A 6,698-nucleotide genomic window follows, 5' to 3' on the forward strand; every position below is an offset into this window, starting at 1 on the left:
GGATGTGGGCTTCTCCCCCCGTGATGGCCTCAAGTTGGCTCCGCCTAGGTTTCTTTCCTCTCTCTTAGGCAGTCGTCTGGAGGTTGCCTTAGGACCTGGTAGCCCCAGCTTCCTCACTCCCCCAGTACCCTGTGCATCTTTTGTAAGCCAACCTCTGCCCCTTCTCTTATACCAGGAACTGCAGAGTCACTGCATCCCAGGGTGTTCTCAGCCCTTGCTCACCATAACTAGACAACCCAGTGACCCTCTGAAAGTCGCTTTGTTCCTTGTCTGTTTTTCTTTTTTTTTAAAAAAATGTTTTATTAAAATACAGTTGATGTACGCTTCTTCAATTTTTTGCTGTACAACAAAATGACCCAGCCATACATACAAACACATTCTTCTTTTTTTTTTTTTTTGTCTTTTTGCTATTTCTTGGGCCTCTCCTGTGGCATATGGAGGTTCCCAGGCTAGGGGTCCAATCGGAGCTGTAGCCACTGGCCTACGCCAGGGCCACAGCAATGCGGGATCCGAGCCGGGTCTGCAACCTACACCACAGCTCACAGCAACACCGGATCGTTAACCCACTGAGCAAGGGCAGGGACCGAACCCGCAACTTCGTGGTTCCTAGTCGGATTCGTCAACCACTGCGCCACGACGGGAACTCCATATTCTTCTTTTTTTTTAATACTATCTTTCATCATGTTCTAACCCAAGAAACAGTACACAGTTTCCTGTGCTGTACAGTGGGACCCCATTACCCTGCCCGATATCTTTTAATAACCCATGTCTTTTATTTTCTTGACTTTCTTTGGTCTTACCTCCCCCATCTCATTTTATTTATTCTGCTAGGCTCAGTCCTCATAGCTGAGTCTTCCTCATCTAAATTCTTTTTTTTTTTTTTGGTCTTTTTGTCTTTTTAGGGCTGCACCCCTGGTATATGGAGGTTCCAGGCTTGGGGTCCAATTGGAGCTGTAGCCACTGGCCTACACCAGAGCCACAGCAATGCCAGATCCTTAACCCAGTGAGGGAGGCCAGGGATCGAACCTGCATCCTCATGGATGCTAATTGGGTTTGTTAAATGCTGAGCCATGAAGGGAACTCCCACAAACCCAGCCTAAATCTAAGTTGGGACTTGAACCCACTTTTTTTTTTTTCATTAGAATCACTCAGCTGTGTCTGGACCTACTAAGGCTCAGGTTCTTTGTGTCTCAGCACAGAAGGAATTCATGAGAGGCAAAGTGATAGGCAAGACATCGATTTATTAAGATAGGATGCTTTTGTGAACTGAAGTTTGGCCCTTGCCATCAGCCTCTACATGGAGTAAAACATGAGCCACTGTAGCTGCTGACCCACAGCACCCCTTGAGAAAATCTCAGGGTGGAGACCAGGAGTGAGTCACTCTGTGCTCCGGGAAAACTGGTGAACCACTCTTCAGATAGCTATTTTTGGGTGAAGATTTTATGAGCCTAATTCCTGCATCTCCTCATAGCTAAAAAACCACTAAAATCCTTCAATGATGGCTGATGTCTGGGACTAGTAGTAACCTTCACAAGATCAGCAGCAAACTTCTGCAAAATGGGTGCCTGGCTGCATGGACCTCCCCCTTCACCTTTATGACTTATAACTTGATATTCCCCCTTTGCTCTTTTTTTATTTTTATTTTTATTTTTTGTCTTTTTGCCTTTTCTAGGGCCACTCCCATGGCATATGGAGGGTCCCAGGCTAGGGGGTCAAATCGGAGCTGTAGCCACCAGCCTACGCCAGAGCCATAGCAATGTGGGGTCCGAGCCACGTCTGCAGCCTACACCACAGCTCATGGCAATGCCGGCTCCTGAGCCCACTGAGCAAAGCCAGAGATCCAACCCTCAACCTCATGGTTCCTAATCAGATTCTTTAACCACTGAGCCACGTTGGGAACTCCCCCTCTTTGCTCTTTGAGGCTGAGCTGAAATACTGCCTCCTGGGCTCTGTAGTTAGTGGATAAAACAGTCATCTGTGAGAACAGCCATTCCCAAGGGTGGCCAGTGAGTGTGCCCTGAGGGAACTCAGGAAAGTAACAAAGAGTAGCCCATAGCTGAGGTGCATACCAAAGGAGTGATTCCAGTAAGCCCAGACCTTTCCATCTTCCCACAGAAACTGGTTTTCTATAAATCTTCTTCTGCAAATCTGATTCTCTGAAAATCTTTTTTCCTACCACCTTCCCTTTGTTGCAAAAGCTCATGTATCCTAGCTTCTCTGCCTCGCCTCCTCTGAGCTGTTTCTCAGGACAACCCAAGTTGCTGTCTCCCGGGCTTAAGTCATAATTTCACCCCAAATAAAACTTGACTCAACTTTCAGGTCTTTTTTTTTTTTTTCCAGTCAACACTTGTGAGGAATACATGTGGGCAGGTCAGGAGGTTCTACCCCAAGGATTAGGTGGGCTACATTCTTATAATCCAAGGAGAGTGGGGAGTGGGAAAAGACTGCCTTCTTTCTCCTTCCCCAAGTAGAAGGAGGCTTACATCACTAGCTCCTCCTTTGTATTGGGTAAGAGAGTATTTGACCCATGAAGGTTAATTAGGACGGTCATGATGCTTATTCAAATCAGGAGAAGTGCGGTAGCAGATGCTAAAATCTCAGAGTTCTGCATATTGAGGGTGTCCTCCTTTGGAATGTCATCTTTCCCTTAAATTCCTTTCCTTGGTCACAAGAATCATTATCTTGCTGAACTTGAAGGCAGGCCTCATTTTATTGTTCACTTAATGACCTGAGGCCTATCTCGTGCTTTTATTTATGGTTTTGTAGTTAAGAAAGCCTGCTTCATTCTGATGTTCTGATAGCTTTCTTGAGCTATTATTAGCTTACAGTGGTCTCCCCAAATGTCTTAGGTTTCTCTCTCTTAGTCCCTTACTGGGTCTTCTACAACTACCTTTGGAACTATCCTACTCCATTCCTATCAATGCCACTCTTCTGGCTTCAACTAGCCTCTCTCAGGCAGCAGAATAAAATTCACTGGTAGGCAAAAAAAATTTTTTTTTCATGACCGCCCATCAGGACACATAATAATGATGACAGGCTTTATGAAAAAAAAGTTTAATGACGTCCTATGGCAAACATATATATCCTGACAACGTAAGCAACTTTATTGATCAGATTTCTCAATAAAAAATTGAGACAGTATGCTAGCCATTAAATATAAGTATTAATATCTAGGTGCATATGTTTAGAAGCAATGCAGGGGCAGATTTCTAATCTTTTATCATACACACCAGAATTCTGATTCTGATTCCACCCCTGATTACCAATTATTGTTCTGACGCCTGATTTTGCTGAATGAGTTACCCCCACCACACACACCACCAGTTCCCTGACAGCAGTTGAGGATCCAATAATTCAAATCAATTCTGATATTATCTACCTGAGGATGCTGTAGAATTCCCAGAAGTCACCTCAGAGGACACGCAAGGAAGATGGAGAACAGCTTAATTATGCCAGCGGGTTCACGGGGAATCACTTCCCAATCATCGACCCCAAACAGAAAGGGGGAGATACATTTATAGTGCTTGCTTAGGTGTCTAACATGCTACATTAACCTTTGGTTACATGCAGGATATAGAAAAGATGTATAGCTCTACTGAATGTCTTATATCGTTCCTTTAATGATTAACCTCAAGTACAATCTAGCTATTTTTGAATATCTCAAGAACAACTGGGGCCTGGAGTTTCTCGAGTACTGATGACTTTTTTTTTCAGAGCCCTCATATGGGTCACCTTAAGTTCACTGAGATGGACGGTGGCAGCAATATGGCTTCGCTCTTGTCAAGCTTCCTATTCCCTTTTCCACACCCCTACAAGGTTAGTGTCAGATTCCGCAAGACTTCCCTCTCTCCATGTCAGACTCCAGTTGCAAGCCCAGATTGTCTCCTGAGTTTCTGATTGACTGGCTATACATTAGAGGTTTCTTGGACCTTCTTCTTGGGTTTGATGAATTTCCTAGAGCTGCTCACAGAACTCAGAGAAACATTTTCCTTACTCAGTTACCAGTTTATGACAAAAGGATATAACTCAGGAACTGCCAGATGGAAGAGATATATAGGGTTGAAGTTGAGGAAAGGGCTCTGAGCTTCCATGCCTTCTTGGAGCACATCATTCTGCCCACAAGTTTGTGTGGTCAAGAACACAAACGCTCTCCAAACTGCATCATGACATAGGCATGATTGATTCAATCATTGACCATGGGTGACTGAACTCAATCCCTAGCTCCTCTCCCTCTCTGGAGGTCAGGGGATGGGATTGAAAGGTCCAAGCTTCTAATCACATGGTTATTTCTTCCAGCAACCAGCTCCCATCCTTAGGTGTTTTCCAAAAATCACCTCATTAAGAGAACAGAAGATGTCTTTATTGCTCTCACCACAAAATTCCAAGGATTTTAAAAGCTCTATTGAGGGTAAAAACTAAATATGCATTTCTTATTATAAATCACAATATTGCACACACACACACACACGTGTGTGTGTGTGTGTGTGTGTGTGTGTGTGTGTGTATACAGATATATACACATATTCAAATGGCTCTTCAGACTTTACCAGATGTCCTCAAATGCTCATTTCATCTTATCCTCAAAGCCACCCTGGGAGATCAGCATTGTTGATCTCCCTTGATTCAGCCAGATCAGCTGGATCAACAAGATCAACTAGTGGAGGAAAAGAACCAAACATAGGTTTCTTTACATAAAAGAAGACTTTTTAGGCCTACATCATTTTGTGATCTAAGCCTGGCCACAATGCTTGCCTTTGCAGAGGAATTTGTCTCAGTAGTTAATAACTTTAAAGCTACAAAAGAATTAAGAAAGAAATAGCTATTACCAGGCTGGGAAGATAAAAACTTTATCAGAGACAATATATCAGTTGTGAAGAATCCTGGTTCTGTTTTAAAGATAAAAGTTAGCCTTAGGCACATTCTTAAATTGTTTTGCAACCAGCCCATCAAGTACTCAACCACCAGGCCAAGTAGAACCTAAGAAAGGATGATGCCAGCCTTGGCTGACCCTTGTAACTCTAATCAGCTGGACCTTTGCCCCAGTTCTATGCTGAATTCTTCTTTGCTCAAGCCCTTTCATGAGTATGAATGTACCCTTAGCTTAAAACTTCCCCAGTTTTACAGTTTGAGAGACATTGTTTTGGGAACTATCCCTGATACTCTTCTTACTGTTAAGTAAAACAAATCCTTCCTACTCCTGCTCTTTGGCTTGACTGTGTCTTTTGGCTCAAAACCCAATGAGAGGTGAACCCAGTTTTGGGGTGACATTAGGGATCAGGTGGATCAACTCAGGCATCGTAGGAAAAGCTACTGGTGTTCCACCAGTTCCAGTTTAAGCTCCTGGATGGCATTCTCCAGCAAGAATTGCAATTGTCCACCTAAAGATATTCTCTCAGCTTCTGTGGGCCAAGTAGGCCAGAAATGCCAGATTGGGAGTTCCTGTGGTAGCTCAGCAGATTAAGAACCCTACTCAGTGTCTGTGAGGATGCAGGTTTGTTCCCGAAGATTAGGTTCTTGTCTAGTTGCAGAAGGAATTCAGAAATGAGATGGAAATTGAGAAAGAAAAGTGAGGGTTTATTTAAGTGAGAAGTACACCTCTTAAGGAGAGGTGGGCAGAGAGGTGAGAAGCTGCCCTGTGTTTTTTGGGTGCCCAATTGTATAGGTGGGATATTCACTGATAAAGTGGGGTTTAGGGGTCATATTCCTTAATTTTCATTCCAGCTCCACCTTCCCGAAGGGAGGAGGGATTTTTGTCCTTAGTTGGTTAATTGGAAGTGTCATGGCATCCACGTATAATGGGTACTTCTTATCTGCATAGCTAATTGTATTAGAATTTTATTATAAGGAGGGCATAATGAGCAACAGGGTTCCATTCAGACACTGGAGATTCGTGCCCTCTTCTACCTTCCTTTGTCTGCAGCTTGGGCACTTATCACCCCAAAAATGTGTGGTTTCCTATCAGTCTGGTAGTTCCGGCTTTTCTTTGTCTACCCATGAACACATTTGTGTGATGCGTGGTTTCCTGCTATCTGGCCCCAGGACCCCCTTCTCTGCTGATGCCTATCTGCCCACTCTAACAGATTTGATCCCTCGCCTCACTCAATGGGTGAGTGAGGATCTGGTGTTGATACAAGCTGTGGCGTAGGTCGCAGCTGCAGCCCTAAAAAAAAAAAAGAAAAAAAAGAAAAGAAATGCCAGGTTGATGTAGTAGTAAATCTGGGAGGAGGGAAAGGGTTATATAGCCTAGTGATTAAATCTCCACCTTGTAATGGGCTTGTGCCCCTGGGCTGTGACCTCGATCTTCTCTTTCCCCGTAGCTGGTTCTGGCAGGCTGCATGGGGTTAAAAGGTTAAAGATGGGATTTTTTTTTTTTTTTTTTCCTGTCTCCTAGGAAGGTTAGGCTCTAGTAAATTGTTTCCACTGAAGGCAGGCTTTGGTTAAGAGAAAAGAATTCAGGAATTCCCATTGTGGCTCAGTGGTAATAAACCCGACTAGTATCCATGAGGACGTGGGTTCAATCCCTGGCCCCTCTCAGTGGTTTAAGCGTCTGGCTTTGCCCTGAGCTGTGGTGTAGATTGCATTTGCAGCTTGGATTTGGCATTGCTGTGGCTGTGGTGTAGACTGCAGCTCTGATTGGACCACTAACCTGGGAATTTCCCCATGCCGTGGGTGTGGCCCTGAAAAAAAAAGAGAGAGAG

Source organism: Phacochoerus africanus, chromosome 2, assembly GCF_016906955.1.
Source record: "Phacochoerus africanus isolate WHEZ1 chromosome 2, ROS_Pafr_v1, whole genome shotgun sequence".
NCBI classification, from domain to species: Eukaryota; Metazoa; Chordata; class Mammalia; order Artiodactyla; family Suidae; genus Phacochoerus; species Phacochoerus africanus.